The 17,083-nt window shown below is 44.0% G+C and overlaps 1 protein-coding gene across 1 annotated transcript in view; it reads left to right on the forward strand.

Annotated features, from left to right (window-relative positions):
* The window catches only part of CORO1C (coronin, actin binding protein, 1C), a 49,426-nt gene that overhangs the window by 1,132 nt on the left and 31,211 nt on the right, over positions 1-17,083 (forward strand). The gene's annotated exons all lie outside the window — the stretch shown is intronic.

The following is a 17,083-nucleotide window of genomic DNA, read 5'->3' on the forward strand; positions in this document are numbered from 1 at the left end:
CCTGGAAAGAGTCATTTTCTGATTAGCTTTTAGGAGGAAAATAGGTTTGGTGAGTCCTGAGCCCTCATGATAAGGATGCAGAGGCTGGGTCACGTCACAGCTGTTTCCACTCTGCTGGGAACAGTGGATCTCCCTGAGCCCGAGCCATGCCTGTTAGGGGCGTGTCTCCTCATGATGGGCCGTGTGATCCTGAAATGGTTACGGTCTGTGAATTTCTGTCAAAGTTTGTTTCCCATTGTATTTTGGTGTTTTTTTTCTTAGGAAGACTCTTGCTGGGAAAGCTTCCAGTTTTTTTTGACTTTTCATTCTCTCAGATGCTCGTGACCAAACTTGTTTTATTTTAGCATCTGATCTGCACCTCGGTGACTGGATTGATGTGGTATTGTACAACAGAACCATCTCACTACAGAAACAGGACATGGATGCCTTTGGGGAACAAATCTGATATATGTCTCCACATGTACTTTCTTATTGGCAAAGTTGTCTATCATTTTTTAAAGAAGACTCTTCATTAAATTGAAATTATTTTGTACTCAGATACTTTCGCTTTTGTGGAGAAAACGTCTGCTTTGGTGGTGAATAATACATTCAGTTCAGTTCAGCCGCTCAGTCATGTCCAACTCTTTTCGAGCCCATCGACTGCAGCACATCAGGCTCCCCAGTCCATCACCAACTCCCGTAGCTTGCTCAAACTCGTGTCCATTGAAGTCAGTGATGCCATCCAACCATCTCATCCTCTGTCATCCCCTTCTCCTTCTGCCTTCAATCTTTCCCAGCAGAATAATACATTACACTGTTACATCTGTACTTACCTGATTTTGGAGTGGGATTTGGAATCTAATGCCAGTTTTGCATTTGATTGCCACGACTTTTTAGTTGATTTGTCCACCAAGAGCAAGGAGCACTTGAAAACTTGACTTTCAGTGGTGTCTTAATGGTGGCTAGCTGAGAAGATAGCTCAGCTTGTTGACCAAGATCAGGCTCTGAGGCACCGTGATCTCTTTTGAGTTCAAGAGGATAAATTTAAGACTTTTGGGGTTTGTTTTTTTTTTTTTTGCTTCAAAGAAATGGAACAAGCCAATTAAGAAGCCCAAAATAAACTTCCGAGTGGCTAATCTTCCTCTGAGTTCAGACAGTTCTCTTCAAGTCCTACATCCACAGAAGGCTTTGTGAGTCCACTTTAGCTTTCACCAACCATGGGAAGCTTAGGGTTCTGCTTATACCATGTAAGGGAGACTCGTGTGCAGGTCCAAAGCCAGCTGGATCTTGTGCTTTGGTTTTTAACATGAAGTGGTCAATAAGTAGATTTTAGCATTTTGTTCTTTAAGCAACTGTGTAGGAATTAGGATAGAATGAGTTGCTTCAGAAATTATCATGTTTGAGCAAAGTGGTGGTTTTGGAGGAGCCTCCAGGGCCTGTATTTCCCAGGCTTATAAATAGCATTCTTTGCTCCTTAAATATTAATTTGTGTTGGAGGAGGTGACATTGGCATGAACTAAGCCCAGTGACACCCATTGGAAATAAATCCAGTACTTGGGGTTACCAAATTTTATAATCAATGGGTTCACACATACTCTGGGATTTTTGTGTATTAAAGCATGTGTGTCGCGTCCTTAGGATCAGTGTGGTGTTGAGGAAGGAACATGGGCCCGGGAGTCGGGGAGCCGGCCGCTCAGTGCTGCCTTGGTCACTGATTTCTGGTAGGGCGTGGATTCCTCACTCTGTCCTTCTCTCCCATTTCTCTATCTGGAATGTGAAAGGCTCTGTATTATACGAAAGTGATTTTCTGCTTTGGCAGTTCCAGATGATCTTGGAAGTATTTCTCGTCTCCTGTGGCACTCAGTGTTAATATGACTTCTCATTTTGCTACCCAGAAGTCAGCAAGGGAAATGCTGTTGTTCCTTTTTTTCCCTCCTTAGTGCAACATGTAACTTTGCGAAGTAGATGCCTGTTTACTCCTGGTTGCTTTTCTACCAAAGGCAAGGCTGAGCCAAGCAAAGAAAAGTAATCCTTGGCCTCTGTAGACAGTCCTGTGTCTCAGCAGCTCTTGAAAGGCTCTGCTAGGATGGCAGGGCCTAGCCCAGAGCCCTGGAGTGTCAGGTAACACTCCCCTTTCTTTTCTTCCTAAGACCCTGTCCCTTAACTACTTACTACCTGTGCTTTTAGAAAATAGAACTCTGTTCCACATTGTCAGGAAACCTACATTTCTGCCTGCTTTGTAGGGCCGACTGCCCCCAGATATCTCTTTCCTTTTAATTTTAGTTTAATAGTATATATTTGAATGAGGATCATAAGTTTACGTTTTCACAAGTGATAGTTCATTGTTAGATGTGCACAGTTGGTTGGATGCGCATGTGATCAGTTGGTTTGATCGTCTGTAATCTCTGTCCTCCAGGAGTGCTGTGTCTACCTTTTATTGTGGTCAGTTTCCTGACACCCTCCCCACCCCCCGAAGATTGCTGGTACTGAGATGTTTGTCTCCCCTTTAGAAGTGCAGCCTTGAAGGAGGAAAACACTAGGGACCCCGAGTGCATGTTGAACCCTTGATCCTGAACAGGATTCTGTCCTGGAAAAGAGATCCTGCAACTTCAGTGTCTTGGCAACTTTGAAATTGTTTTATAATGAGGTGCTGCTTTTGTTTAAAGGGAAGGGAAAACCAAATTCCCACATGTAATATGAAGTGATGCTTGAAGTGAAGATTGCAGGGAATGATGCTCTGGGTGTGTGTTGGGCTCCTGTGTGTGAGGATGGCAGTCTAGGATTTCTCTAAACATGAACTTAAGGGGATGCGTATGGTTTTAAATAAATATCTCAGAGATTTCTGGTAATGTGCGTCGCCCCCTGCTCCCCACCCGCCACGTCCTCCCCTCATGCCCTCTGCGGCTGCAGTTTTTACCCCTTCTTATAGTCAGCCAGGCTGGTTTTGGTGGTGCTTTGGAGGTTTTCTGTCCATATTAATATTGAATAAGTGTGTATTGATTTTAAGATGTATTGTGACTCTTTCTGAAAGGCTCCCCATTTTAAAACATGGCCTCTGTGAGTTTTTCTTCAAAGTTAGTGTCAGCAGTAAATACGACTGACTGCAGCCTCATGAGGCTTGTGGTTAGATTCTAGGAGAATCATGGTCTCTGTCTTCCAGGACTTTAGAAATGGAAAGAGTATTAGAGACAAATACATTGACGTGTACACAGCAAGAGATAAGCTTAGGAAGGAATATGTTTGTTTAAGTGTATTGGTTTATGAGGTTTTTGTCCAGAAGATTTTATAGGATTTTAAAGGGTCACTGCTGGGGGAATGTGGAAAGTACTGAGCCCCGAGGTGGGGCAATTTAGATTAGTACGCATGATTCAGGGTTTCTTCCTTAATGCTTCCATCAAGCTGCGGCATGCTGTCCTGTCATGACTTCTCAAGGTGTGGCCTAGTACGTTTTCTGGTTCTTTGGTCTTTCAGAGGATGAATAATAGCTGTCTTGCCGAACAGAAGTTGGCTCTGTGGTTTTGGCCATGGAGTTTTCCCACAACTGCACAAGCTGCCATGTCAGAAGCATGCAGGTTTTGGCCCCCCGTGCGCTCTGCCACGTGGGCTGAACAAGCCTTCCTGAGTATGGGAGCCACACTCATGATGTGGGACTGAGGCACTCCCATCCCTGTTGTGAGCCACTGTGGCTTACATGAACACGGCAGTGTTTGTGGGTAGGTGTGTGCGTGCACGTGTGTACACACACACACATTAAAGCTGCCGATCACAGAGAACCTGGAAATCCTAACCTAAACAGGGGCTGAGGAAGTTGGTTAGAATTTTTGCTCGCGATCTCTTATCCACTCGGGTGTAGGATGCAAAGTGGAGGGCTCCTGTCTTCCTTCCTCCCTTGACAGTCTTACTTCAGAGGATTGGCGTGATTGCTGATTTCTTCTTCCCAGCAATTGCCTTGGAGAGCAGGTCTGCTCTTGGCCATGCTGGGGTGGATGTGGCTCAGTCTTTGCTAACCCTCTGGGCCTCTGTCTCCCCTCTGCTCTTGTTCCTCTGGTGTTAGCTGTGTCTGCCTTCTTATACATCGTTATGTTTCTCCCATATATTTTGTGGGAGTATTTGGGATCTTGCTTTATTTATGTCCATGAACTATCTTTTCAACTCATTTGTAGCCCTTTACAACTAGAGTTTTGTGAAAGAATTCGGCCCTACAGAAATCATCTCCGTGAATATTTTCTTAGTTCTCTCAAGGAATGGACATTGCTAAGCCTTGTAGATGCATAGGAAAGAAATTAATCCACTATGTAAGTAGCTGCCTCAGGGCGTTAGGACTTAATTCTTCCATGGACTCAGGTTGGCAAGGGCTGCTTTAGAGTACTTTTCTGTCATATTTATTGAAGAAGAAATTTATTGAGGAAGAAATCTTGATTCATTGTAGTCAGTATTCTAAGTGCTGCTGCTTGATATTTAGTATCCAACTCAGAGTTTACCTCTGATTCACTGAGACAGTGGAAATCAGACTTTGGATTTCCTGAGCTGCTTGTCTCAGGCTGCATCCTCAAGCTGTCAGGTAATTATGCTTTTAGCCACCTGACAGATAGAGGGAGGGTGGTTGGGGTGGTGTGCAGGCTGGCTGGCCGGCTGTGTGGCAGGGCTCTCCGTCGTCTCGCCTCACTCCTGGTGGGCGGCAGCCTCCAGAGTGGCCTCCAGTGGGCCTCGCCTCCTCGTGTCTCGCCGTCAGGCGGTTTCCTCCCACATTAAATGGAAGTGACCTTTCTCGCCGTTGGGATATGGAGGAACTGATGGAGTGTGGCTTCCGAGACTAGGCCTTAAAAGCATATTGACTTCCGCTTTGTTTCTTTTGGAGCTGCCATGTTGTAAAGACCCTCAGTTGGCCTTATGGAGAGGTCCTCGGGACTGCCTGCCAGTGGCCAGCACCGACTGACCAACCTCGTGAGTGTGCCGTCTTGAAGGTGGATCCCTGCAGCCCTGGCTGACACCTTGACTTATGAAAACCCTCAGCTGGAACCACCCAGATAAGCTGCTTTTGCACTCCTGACCCCACAGAAACTTTGTGAGATAAGAAATATTTATTGTTTTAAGTAGCTAAACTTTAGGATGACTCATTAAGCAGTCCAAGACACTTGGCCAGCAAGATCAAACCAGACAATCATAAGGGAAATAAACCCAGAATATTCATTGGAAGGACTGATGCTGAAACTGAAGCTCCAATACTTTGGCCACTTAATATGAAGAGCCAACTCATTGGAAAAGACCTAATGCTTGGAAAGATTGAGGGCAGGAGGAGGAGGGAGCGGCAGAGGATGAGATGGCTGGATGGCATTGTCGACTCAATGGACATGAGTTTGAGCAAACTCCGGGAAGTAGTGAAGGACAGGGAAACCTAACATGCTGCAGTCCATGGGGTCGCAAAGACTTGGACACAACTGAGTGACTGAGCAACAACAATTAAGCAGTAATGATAACTGAAACATTGTACAGTTGACGCTTGAACAACTAGGGTTACAGGCACAGAGCCCCCAGGCAGTTGAAAATACACGTTTAAGGTTACAGTTGGTCCTTTGTATTCATGGTTCTGCATCTGTGGATTCAACCAACTATGGATCTTGTAGTACATACTCATTGAAAAAAATCTGCATCCTAAGGGGACCTGCCTAGTTTAAACCCATGTTGTTCAAGGATCAGGTGTATTCTCAGAATATGATGCTTACTTGACTCATAATGTTAGATCACACAGTGCGTAAATAAATAACTCAAAATAGCCTAAATGTCCTTTGCGTGCATGCTCAGTCACTTTGGTTGTGTCTGACTCTTTGTGACTCTATGGCCTGTAGCCTGCCAGGCTCCTCTGTCCATGGGCTTTCTCCAAGCAGGAATAATGGTGGGGGTTGCCATGCCCTCCTCCGGGGATCTTCCCAACCCAGCCATTGAACCCATGTCTCTTACGAGGCTCAAAGGCCTTTTGGGTAATTTTAGATACTCTTTCCACCTCTCCTTTTAAAAAAATATATGTAGATAAATATATAGATACATAGCATTCTTTAATAAATCTTAAATGAATATTGAGGGATTATGTACAGTAGCAAGAGAAATTTATGTTGGATGGCAAGGTACTTTTATCCTATGTTCTGTGATTTTGTCATACAACCTAAAAATGTGTTATGAGGTTATAGTCTGCCTTATGTGTAACTTCAAATTATGTTATTAATTTTGGGGGAAAACTGTAATGTTAACATAGATGGTGGGACTAAAGGTGATTATTTTCTTCTTTATAATTATCTGTACTTCTTTCAAAATGTTTTATAATGAATTTATTACATGTAAATATTATTTTTAAAAAGCATTCTCATTAATATTACCGAAGTGTATATGAAGAGCTACTTGTTGTTTAAACTTTAATGAAAGCTAAATCAGTACTTTAGAAAAATTACATTAATTCATTCACATGCTTATTTATGAGACATTTGAACACCTGCTCTGCCAGAACGTGTGTTGGATTCTTGCTCTTAAAAAGGCTTTGCCAGCAGTTGACGGTGATCCCTGCAGTGGGGAGATATGTTTGTGCCTAAAGGGCTCTTGACACAGTGATGGGAAATGAGTTCTCACCAAGCCTCAGAAGTCAAGGAAGATGTCACAGAGAATATGTATAGTCTGTGAAAATAAAGTCTTCCAGGATAGAATACTGCAAGTTGGGTTTCTCCTGAGCGTGGGAGCCAGAGGTGAAACAGAAGAGGAGCGCAGCCAACTCACTAAACTCATGGGTGAGAAGAGGGGCCCTGTTCCCAGGAGGGCAGAGAACCAGGGAGAGCCCTGTCCCTCCTCCCTGCGTCGGGAGGACCTTTTCTAGTGTTGGAGAAATGGAATGTTTGATTAGGGGGGAATTTGGAGGAGCTGTAGAACAGCCTTTTGGTAGAAAAATCTCACGCTTTTGGGCCGTTTTTCCCTTCACTTCCAGTATAAATAGTGCAGAAGTGGTATTTTCCTTCACCATTATATGAAGGAAAACCAGAGTAAGCATTGCTCTGAATTTTAGGATTATTGTTAAAAGTGGATCCATATAGCATCTTTGCACTGTTTCAGCTTCAGAAAGCGGTGGTGACTTCATGTCATATTCACGACATCAACAATGTGCTTGGCGGGCCCCATTCACACATCATGTCTTGGTTTTTGCATACAGTGGGGTTGCTGTCATACACCTGTTCTACAGCTGCAGAAATTGAAACTCAGACCGAGTGACTGCCCAGAGCTCTGAGTTCTTCCGTGGATTAGAACTTTGAGTCTCTATTTGATTTGTACATGTATATTTTTGATTAACATTTATTTTTTCCACTGAGGGTGAAAGATTAAAAAAAAAAAAAAAGAAACCATGGCCTAATTGACACTTAATCCTTTGCATTGTTTCTCTGGGGTTGGAAGGCTTAATAACAAAAAACACTAGCCTGTCAGGGCTCCGATGCTGGCAGCTTGAGAATTGTCTTGAGGTTCGGAAAGTGCTTGGTCTCCGCCGCGCTCGCGCGCAGACAGCGGCTCTGATGGAGTCGCAGCAGCTCACATCGTTGAAGGCTTCCTCTGAGTGCCAGGCGTCGTGCTGATAAGTGCCTTCTTTCATGGACTAGTTCAAAAGGAACGGCAGTCTCCCGATGGCGCTTTTCTCTCTGACCCCCAGTCACTGCCAGCACCTGCTGGATTTGCATTGGCTGTGACTCCCCCTGACTGTATGCCGCTGACAGGCAATTTCCATTCCCACAAATAGCGGTGCCCCGTTTTGGAGAGGGCTGGCGATGCTGGTAGCCCTTTGTACCGATGTGGACGTTTGGCACAGGGTAGCTTTGGTGTGACGGGCCAGAGCTTTTACGCAGGGCCAGTGTCCTGATGTGTCCCGGGATGCCCATTCACTGCCTCCTGAAGTAGATGCTGTCTGCTGCCCTGAGCACCTTAACTGTCGGTTGTACGGACAACTGTGAAGGGCCAGGGGGTGGGGCTGGGGGTGGCGGTGGCGGTGGCGGGCACCAGGTCCAGAACAATGCCTTCCAAATTGTGTCCCGAGCTGCCAGCCCCATGAGCGCCGCACAGCCTCATTACCACATGAAGCGCCACAGAAGGACCTTTTCATTTTCTCCCAGTGACTGTTCTCCACAGTCGTGCTGGGGGTGGGGGGCCGGGGGGACACCCTCCTCACCCCCAGTTATTAACAGTGGAGCACAAAGTCCTGGCAGAAGGAACCTCACCGTGTACCCGGGGGCTATTTTTGATTACAGCGAGTGGCTGTGTCTCAGAGTATGCCCTGGCAGATGACGCCGCGCCCCCGCCCCTCACCCTCCGCCCTCTCCTGGAGATGAGCAGGCAGCCTGTCCTTTGTGCGTTTCCTTGGCTGGCCTCTGGCGCTGCTGCAGTTCACTGATATGTCCACAGCAGCCGGCCCACAGGCCTGACAGGCTCTGACAGTGGTTTTTACCATATATGGCCATCAGAGCTCTGGGGCTGTCAGCCGGCCAGCATCGTTTCCTTCCTTTGCTTTGATTGGCTGCGCAGCGGGCTTGGAGAATGGTGGGATCTGGGAGTCTGTGGTGAGGGGAAGCCACTGAGTCAAGTGCAAAGAACGTTTAACTCTTTCCTGGTTTTCTGGAGTGTGTGAGCCCGGGCTGAGCACACAGGCAGTGCTGCTGGCAGAGGCCTCTGTGTATAATGTGACGATGACCCCACGTTGGGCAGGCAGCGAGGAGCAGGTTTCTACATACCAATTACGCTACTGAAATAGACTCCAGGTGCCGTAGACAGATTCCTGCCGTCCCTGCTTGTCCAGAAGCCTCTTTGTAACCATATGTAGTAGACGTTCTGCTCTCGCCAAGTTGAATTCCGCGCTGACTGGGGGTGGGACCTGAGCTGAGTCCAGGCTGAGCCGGAGGGCAGTGATGAGCACGTGTTGGCCTTCTCGGAGGAGCGGGGACTTGGGTTTCCTTTCTGGCTGAGCTATAAGTCGGGAGTAAATGATACAGGCTACTGAATTGGGTCTCTGCTCTGGTGCTCCTGCTTGTTTACAACCACTGCAAGATGTCAGCTGCGTTGGCCATGCAGCCCAAAGCATTTGCCTAAAGAAAGAAAGAAAAAAAAAAAGAGCTGTGATATTTTTCTGGTTTTCATCCCCACTTCAAGGAAGGGTGGGTTTTTGCTCTGAGGCTTGTGGGTAAACCAGTGCAGAGCTGGGATTGGAAGGGGTGGTTCTGGGGCTTTTCCCCATTCGTGGAGGGTCCTGTGGGAGGAACCCCCAGGGTCAGGGAGATGACACTCAGGACAGGGGTTCGGCAACCAGTTCCCCTCCTTTCTGAGTGGGTGTAAAATACTTTGTTTTAGTTTCCTGTAGTTGCTCTTACATGGATAGTTCTTTTGCTCTCCAGCTTTTCCTTTCAAGCTGAACTGTGTTTTGACTCATTTCTACCTCATCATGGGTTCCTAGTTTTTCTTTGTTCTCAGACCAGAGGTAGTATATGGAATTATTTGTCTGCAGTGATGAGGTTTTTGCTTTATAAATTTTCTGTTAAGTCAAGAAGTTAGGAGATAGAGCCTCTCCGTTTGCTGTTGTATATTTAGGCGTGGCTGAGCCAGGAAATGCCAACTCTTCTACCTTTCTGCTTTCTGATGATAAAATATCCATATTTTTACAGTAACTGCCGCCAGATTCTTCATGGACTTTTAAAATGGTCTCCTCACTCTTCAACCCAGTTTTTAAAGAGGACCTGCAGTGCCAGAATGGTTTGCTTGGCATTTTCACTTGTGCCCATAGAGACTGTTTCTTTTTGCTCACATGCAGGTGAGGGCTCCCACACCGTGCCTGGCGGCAGTGGTGGCCAGCTTACTTTCCAGCGCCTGGTAACCCAATCTGTGTGTGCTCTTCCTGAGCCCCTCCTCTCACCTCCACCTAAGGCTGGCGTTTCTGGTTCCCTTAAGGTAAAACCTCCTCAGAATGTTCCATTCCTGGGCCGTGTATGAGCTGTCACTCTTGGTGACCGCCTGTCTGCAGGCCCTGTGTCGTGTGCATTGGTCTCCCCGGCCAGCTGCTGGGCGCCTAGCCTTGCCCTGTGGACCGCTCTCCCTGCACCACCCCCTGCCCCCACCAGTCACTGTAGCTCCTTCCTGTGGAGGAGCAGGGCCTGAAGAGATTTCAATAGAACGCATATCCACATAAATAATACTGCTCTAAGAAAAAGGAAGTTGAAAAAAAAAAAAGAAAAGAAAAACCCACTTCAATAGTTACCCTTTTTTGACTCCTTTGAACTCTGCACAGTGTGAATGGAGGCCTTATGCCCAGGCTCTGCAAACTTTTCCTTTGCGTCTGAGCACATGTTTAACTTACCATTCTCCTTGTGGAGAATGAGTTTTCAGGGAATTATTCCAAGGCTGGTGGTGAGAGATGACCGTGCCTCTGAAAAGATCTTCTGATGTATCAACAGTATGATAGTTACTGAACTTTGGACACGTCAAGTGATTTTGATCAGCATTTTTCCCTAAAATGAAAACCTGTATGAATATAAAGTAGGGATGAACAGTTTGGAAAAATCTTTGTTCCTTGAGCCAGGGTATGGGGGGAAGCTGTTTGGGCCTTACATCTGAGGATGGTGTAACCAGTCTGGATAATAAACTCAGATTATCATAATGGATTATAAAATGGCTGAATTATAAGACGACTGCAGATGAGAAGTTTGGAGGGCAGTCGTGGGAGCTGCCTGTACTGGACTGACTGAGGGAGACTGCTGAGGAAGCAGGCAGAACCCACCGCCCCGGAACAGCCTGCATGTCTGACTGAATCCAGAGTGTAGACCAGAAGGACATAGTGTGTGGAATACTCTCAGCATCTTAAAAAGGAATATCTGATTTGAATGATAGAACTAACGTGTCACTTTTTGACACCATGGGAGTTTTGTTTTTTTTAAACTTTACAGAAACATGTTAGTTGTGAGAAAGAATAAGCCTGCCGGGTAAAGTGTTGTATGGCTTTTACCAAAAGTCGCTTTTGGAAGTAACCAGTAATTATCAGATTGAGCCTCCTTGGCACCAGTTTGGTAGCATCTTCAATTTAATATTAAGCGAGCTAATGTGTGGATTGAAAGCAGTTACCATGTCAGGTGGTCGGTCTTAAATCAAGAAACAGTCAACTTAAATGATTAATGCAAAGGTCTTATGGAAGCGTTCCAGAGTTGTATTTTGAGACTTTGGGAGGGTGAAATGTCTGCACCTGTAAAATACACCATTAGCTTCCTTGAAAATACATCCCAGAGTGGAACTCCTTTATAGAAACGTCTGTGACAAGATTTTTGCATGTGTCTGTTTTGTATGTATCCAAAGGGCTTTGATTGCGTGGTAGTGTCTTCAGTGACTGCGATGAGTGCACTTCCTAAACGTGGATTCTTTTTTGAAAGGAGATACAAAAGGTAAGGTCGGGAAGAGCCTCTGGAGAAGGGAATGGCAATCCATTCCAGTATTTTTGCCTGGGGAATCCCATGAACGGAGGAGCCTGGCAGGCTGCAGTCCGTGGGGTTGCAAAGAGTTGGACATGACTGAGCAACTAACACTCCACTCTATGACACATAAGTAAGATACTATTAGATGTAAGTGGAATCAGTTGTGGTTTCCTATTCAAGCTAATGGGAAATACCTTTGCAATTAGGAATATTTAGTTATGTTGAACTTTTTATGCCTAAGGAGGAATGTTTTTGCCAACTTATTTAAAATTGCAAGCATTCCTTCCTAGAGCAGTTTTACAAAGATGTATTTACTAATGCTTAAATTTTGATTTTTCACCACCCCCCCAAAAGAGAAAAGAAAGCCTATGGGAGGAAAGTGTTCCCAAACTCTGTGGGTTTAGTGAAGCGTCAGTCTCCAGGAGCTGTGCTGAGGCTTATAGCCCCTTTGAAATATTTGAGAACTTTTCCCAAACCCAGAGTAAACAACAGTGCCAGTGTCCTGTTGGTTCTCAGCTACAGGAGTGCTGGCTGGAACCTGTCGGAACCGCCAACCTCAGCCAGGGCCGCCACGTGGAAACTGCTGTCACAGCTGTCCCTGGTGCCAGCCACACATGCACTTCGGAGCTACATTTTACCCGGGGCTCATATTGCTGGATCTCCGGCGGGCCACTGAGTCCTTTAGATAATAATAGTCTGTAAGCCAGTGCTCTGACCTATTTCACTGATACGTCCCACAGGTGTATGCAGTGGGGTCTGAGCCAGAGCCTTTGGGAACCTTGGTGTTGGTCATTTTCGCCACTTGAGTTGACTTGCTGGTAATTCTCATCACTTGGAGTTTTAGCTGGAGAGGTACAGTAGAAGTTGTCCTATGGCATGTGATGGGGATAACTAGTAAATAATCAATATATTTAAACAATTATTTAAAGCAGGAAATTTATATATGACTGGCTAGTCTCAGCTAAGCTTTGAATTCCATGCTAGCAAAGCAGTAATATTCTAGATGATGTAACTGAGGTGACGCATCCTTAATGAAACAGTGGACTGATTTGTTAGTAAATGAAATTATTCTATATATAAGCCTTGGGAAATTGATGAGTAGTTCTTAAATCACTGTTTAGCCAGAGATGATACTTTAAAAGCTGTTATTAAGTTCTTGTCAGTCTTCCTTCCATCCTCTGCATTCATTTAAGTTTGCTGCTTAGATGTGCAGGGAAGCCATGTTGTCACCATGACTTGTAGTCATGTCTTTCTGAATGGCCCTTCACAATCTAGAGTTAGACATGGATTCCTCAGTTTATTCACTGGATGATAAATGAGGATGTGTCATGATTATGAATGAGAAGTGCATTCGCATTAGGTCCCGGTGCAGAAGGACTTTCAGAAACGATATGCCCTCATCTTTACCATATAAGGCCGTTATTGTATGGTTTCCTTCGGTTTCCAGGGACTTGAGCTCTCAGCAGTTTGTAATTCCCCAGCTCCGCCCTTTTAAAGATACATACTCATGGGTGAAATATGTTGTTGTGCTTTGGGTTTGATTTTATTGCGGGTAAGAAACTATTTGGATGTGCAAGCCCTTGGAATCAAGGGCTGATGCCTGACCGTGTGTGGAGAGCATCCTGCGTGTGAAACCACCAGTGCACACTGAAAACGGCAGTGTTCCTCACACGCTCTGCCTTGTGTTCCTTTATCACTACCAGACTTTGAGTCGATTCCCTTCCTGCCATGCTGTAGGAGGATGTGACTTTCCCTGCTTTATTTGTCGTAAGGATTTAGGGCGATGTTATAACCAGAGGAAGCAGCTGTTTGCAGGATATCAGTTTTGATTAACTTTGGGTTTCTGATGACCAGCTGCCAATAATTTCCACTTTACTCTCGTGCCTTTTTCACAACCTCATGGCATAGTGGAAATTATCTTTCCCTGTAGAAACCTTGTAGGATTGTCAGTGATGTTTTCGATCTGTGCTTCTTGGCTTTCTCTGTTGGTATTTCTTTATCTAGAAAATGGGAATAATAGAGTTGCTCTATCATGCAGGAAGTTGTGCTAATGCAGATTAAAGATCTTCATACAGTTCTTAGCATGTAATGTAAGTCTTCTGAAAGCACTAATGATTTTTATTACTGATTTTTTTAATAGAAAGGAGGGAAATAAGTGGCACGTGTCCTTTAAATGACATCCAAGTCCCTGTGAAAATGTTGGGCCCTTTAGTACTTTTATCCTGTAGACTTGTTGGGGCTGAGCTGAGAATGCAGAAATGCGTCTTACTATTCTCAGGTACCTTACTTAACTGAAGAATACTGGTAAGTAGCTATTAACTTTTGGCCAGGGTTGTGTAATTTTAACCTAAAAAAGAAAAGTCATTTAATAAGCTTCTGAGTATATAAGAACAATTAGTTCCCTGTTGGCTCAGCCGGTAAAGAGTTAGCCTGCAGTGCGGGAAACCTGGGTTCAATCCCTGGGTCAGGAAGAGCCCCTGGAGGAGGGCGTGGCAACCCACTTCAGTATTCTTGCCTGGAGAATCCCCATGGACAGAGGAGCCTGGTGGGCTGCAGTCCATGGGGTCGCAAAGAGTTGGACAGGACTGAGCAACTGAGCACGCACAGCACAGCATTAATGTACTCCCAGATTCCCCTCAAGATTGCTGTATACCTAAGCAAAAGCTCTTCTTAGCTCAGATTGAAAAAAATTATTTGGTGTCCTTAGCTTTTGAGAGCTTAGTGACTGTACTCTACCATTAAGAATGCCACAAGTGGTTTGCTAGGGAGAGCCCCAGAATGCAGAGACCCTGAGATCAAATAAAACAATTCAGGTAGAAAAATTTTCTAAAGTTAAACATTAAAAAAAAATGTAAATTAGTAGCAATGCATTAGTGTGTTTCTCAACCTTACTATATTTTAATTATTTTTAAAACTAGGAAACAAGTCATACGTAATAGAATACTCCTGTGCTCACCCACAAGATTAAACAGATGTTAAAATTTTGCCATGTTTGTTTCATCTCTGTTTTTGAAAAACAGTAAAGCATAACAGATGTAGCTAAAACACCATTCCCCTTTTCATCTTTTTTCCTTCCCCAGAGGTAATCATCTTCTCAAAGTTGCTGTGTATCATATGTTTGTACTTTTATTACATGTACGTATACCTATAACACAGACTGTTATTTTCTATGTATTAAACTTTTATATAAGTGAGGTTTATTCTTATACCAAAGGACAGTTAAATTGCTTCTGCTTTTTTCACTATTTCCAACAGTGCTGCCATGAATACCCGTCTTGTGCAAAATATGGGACAGACCATGTAGAAGTGGTATTGCTGAGGGGTGGGCATCTTCCACTCCAGTTGTTTCCAGACTACTCTCAAAGGAATTGTGGCAGGATACTCTCCTGGGTGCAGTTTTTATGAATTCCCCTTTCCCAACATCTTTGCTAGCACTTGTATTTAGATTTCTAAATTCTTGGCCAGTTTTAATAGGGGTCAAATATTATTACCTTATTGTTTTAATTTGCAGTCCCCTGATTACCAGTGAGATGGAGTGCTTTCCATGCATCTGTTGGCTCTTCAGGCTTCCTTCCCTGTGGATCCCTGTTCCTGTCATTTGCCCCTTATTCTGTTAAAGTGTTGTTGATTTTGTCAGATATACATTTTATGTATACATGCATATAATAGTGTACAAATACAGATGTAAATATTAAATCTTCTCCCATTCTGCAACATATCTTTTTACTTATGTTTTTTGAGAACAACCCGCACTGCTGAGTTTAGTTTACATTTTCCCCCCATTTTGAGGGATGTTGGCATCAATATTTATGTCCTGTAGGTTTCCTTCATGTCAGGTGGTACATTCCTTAGGTTATGGCTTCAGCAGTGTGCCTTGATTTTCTGTTCTCTGGGAATGTTGGTTGGAGATGAGTTCTTCCTTGAATGTTGGGTAAAACTCATCTGTACAACCATCCAGCTCTGTTACATTTGGAATTTACTAACTGATTGGTTTTGAGTGGGCAGTGAAATATGGAGTTTACAGTACTGGTTCTTTTATGGTTCTGGGTCTCTCTAGGTTTCCTGTTTATTGAAAAACTTTTGATACATCACATATTTTCTAGGAGATGGCTTATTTTGTCTGGAATTTTAAGATTTGTTTTAGCTATATTCTACAAGTTTTGATACGGCATGTATTTACTGACCAGTTTTAACCTTTTTCTTACACTTTCACTTTTCTTTTTTTAACCTTTTTCTATTGGCTGTTGGCCAGTTTTGATTTTCTGTGTGAATTATTGAGTAATTTGGATGCATTGGAGATTTTTGGTTTATATTTTTCAGTTAATTTTTAATTGTATTGCATTGTACTCAGAACATGCACTTTAGGATCTTGATTCCTTGGTATATTTGGAGATTTACTTTGTGGTATCCTAATTGGTTATTTTAAAAATAAATATTTAATGTGTGTTTGGAAACGATGTTAATATGTGCCTTGTCTTACCTCTGTTGCAGTTACTCATAATTACTACTGTTCTATACAGTCAGTGCTCATTTACACTGATCACATTTACCAGTTTTTTTGCTCACTGCTTGATTTGGGATCCCAGCTCTTTCTTTTGGTTAACTTTTTTTTTCCTGAAATAACCCCTTGAACTTAATTCTTTGAAATTATCTTTGAAATAAGTCCAAGAACTTAATTCTTTGCTTAAGAGTCTTTAAATGCTAAGTTCTCAGTATCTTTTTGTTTAAAATGTCTTGTTTTTTTGGCCGTCCATCACTTTTGAATGATAGTTTATCTGGGCATAGAATGCACAGGTGGTTGTTTTTCTTAGCGTTTCCAAGATATTCCCCCACATCTGTGTTTCTGTACTTGCTTTTGAGAAGTCTGCCCACAGTTGACCTAGGCATGCTCTCTCCAAGTAATTTGTCTTCTCCTTCTGGCTGCTTTTGTCTGAGATTTTGTCTTTGTTTTAGGTGTTTCGGAGTTGCACTAGGATGTGAATAGATGTGGATTTGTTCTTTTTCTCCTTGGGACTTGTGCCTCTTCAGTCTGAAGATTTGACCTTCAGTTAAACCGGGAAAATCCTCCGCTCTCATCTCTTCAGTTTTTGTCTTTCTTGCATCCTGTCCTTCTGCGATGTCTGTTGCAATGTGTATCAGGTCCCACCTTGGGCTTCCTGTCTCAGAATGTTTTAAATTACAAAATACCACACATTCAAGAGAGTAACTACTATATAGTTTAAATAATGATAATAATGCATAATATGATGATAATATTAGAAAACAAACACGTGTAAGTTCACCGCCAGCACCTTGAGCAGTAGACTGTTACCTGGGCAGGAGCTCCAGGGAGGAGTGCTCACAGGGAGAGTCAGGCTGAGAACTCCCGGCCTAGGTGCTTAGTGACAGTTCCTTCTTTACGGAAGGGTGTGGTCAGGGATGCTGATAGAGTGGGTTCCAGCAGCTGAATTCTGGCAACATTTTCTGAGCGTTCGAAGTGTTGGGACAGTACCACGTGCTTTCCCTTGATTGTGTCAGTCCGTTCTCACATCCGTTCTGGAAGAAAGAAGTCTAGGGTTCTCGTTTTACAGGTGAGGACCTGAGGCTTGGCCAGGGCCTCAGGGAGAAAACGGCAATGCCACACCCCAGCCCTGGCA

This window comes from Bison bison, unplaced genomic scaffold (assembly GCF_000754665.1).
Source record: "Bison bison bison isolate TAMUID 2011002044 unplaced genomic scaffold, Bison_UMD1.0 scf7180017864495, whole genome shotgun sequence".
NCBI lineage: Eukaryota > Metazoa > Chordata > Mammalia > Artiodactyla > Bovidae > Bison > Bison bison.